The sequence below is a fragment of the Ipomoea triloba genome, chromosome 4 (genome assembly GCF_003576645.1).
Source record: "Ipomoea triloba cultivar NCNSP0323 chromosome 4, ASM357664v1".
NCBI lineage: Eukaryota > Viridiplantae > Streptophyta > Magnoliopsida > Solanales > Convolvulaceae > Ipomoea > Ipomoea triloba.
This window is the reverse complement of record NC_044919.1, coordinates 1,754,423-1,755,737: the sequence shown is the minus strand read 5'-3', so window position 1 is coordinate 1,755,737 and position 1,315 is coordinate 1,754,423. Positions and strand designations below refer to the sequence as shown.

Below are 1,315 nucleotides of genomic sequence, written 5' to 3'. Positions count from 1 at the left end.
TCAACGATTAACAAGCTATAGATAGGGGCAAATATGTAAATTACACAAAATGAATTGAAGGTTGAAGTCTGATTGAGCTGATAAAATGAAATATGGAGTTTTTAATTTTAGAATTCATTTTATAATATATATTAGTCACTTTAAAGCATAAAACACATTAATAGATGTGGTTAAGTCAAAAATAAAATCTAACATATCCATGTCAGCGAAGAATGAAGAAGAAGAATACTAGCTGAAGAAAGGACCAAAAAAGAAGAAGAAATAGAGAGGTCAATATTTACTTTCAATTTACCAATTTTATTTTGTGCTGCTCTGCTTCTTTCCTTTCTCCCTAGGTTTGCAAAGTTGCTTTTTTATGCAATTTTTTGTTTAATTTCCTTTTCATTTTTTGGAGTTTAGAGCTTGTATCTTACTGCTGCATCAAAATGCTCGCATGCTTTGTGTTTACCAATTTTTTGTTTCTTTTTTTTTTGCTCAGCACCCTGCAGATCGAGTCTACGATTTTCAGAGTTTGCATCATATATCAAACAAACAAATGGATTTCACACTAGTATCAAACAAACCAACTCTGGTTGTACAAACGGATTATATATATTATATAAAAATCATCGAATTGGGAAATCGGGTGGAGGCAGCAACGCAAACCCTATTCTATTGAAGTTCTTTCTTTTTTGTTTTCTTCACGGCCGCCGCCTCCGTGAAGCAAGCGGATCGGAGGCGGCGTCCGATCGTCTTTCCCTGCTGTCATCTCCACTTCAGACAGCGTCCACCTTCCTTCATTGTCTTTTCTGCATTCATTGTTTTCTTCTCCATATCCATCGCTACCGGTCGTTACTCTCTTATTTTGTTTCCCTTCGCTTTGTTTTATTGGTTTAATTTTGTTTGCAGTTTTTGTGTTTTTCCTCTCGTTGTTTTGACGAGTTTCTTCCTCTCGTTTATTTGGCGAGTTCTTTTTTCATAATGTGTGAAACGATAAAACTAGTCATAGCGTACGTGAATCTCATCCTGGGTGACAAACATGACAATGGAAAAGAGACTCCTATGAACTATGATATGCAGTTCAGCCCGATAGAAATATTGTCAATGGATAGAAGAATGGCGATGGAGATATTGTCAATGGATAGAAGAATGGAAATAGATACTCAGGTGGTGTGCATGACTATTCAACCAGTGTCAGTCTTGGGTACGTTTGATCAAATCATTAAAGAAGCTTTAAGTTCCTTCAAAGAATTCAGCTTCAAATTTGTGAAACAGTCTGCGAATCAACTTTTCTATGCTAGGGAAGTTGTTTCTATGTCTGACTGTAAGGAATGTT

General features: G+C 35.8%; 1 long non-coding RNA gene across 1 annotated transcript; it reads left to right on the top strand.

Moving 5' to 3' along the window:
* Window positions 1-220: 220 nt before the first annotated feature.
* Window positions 221-581, top strand: LOC116015066. Its single transcript, XR_004097536.1, has 2 exons — window positions 221-269; window positions 479-581. It is a non-coding gene; the product is annotated as an uncharacterized LOC116015066 (long non-coding RNA).
* Window positions 582-1,315: the final 734 nt, after the last annotated feature.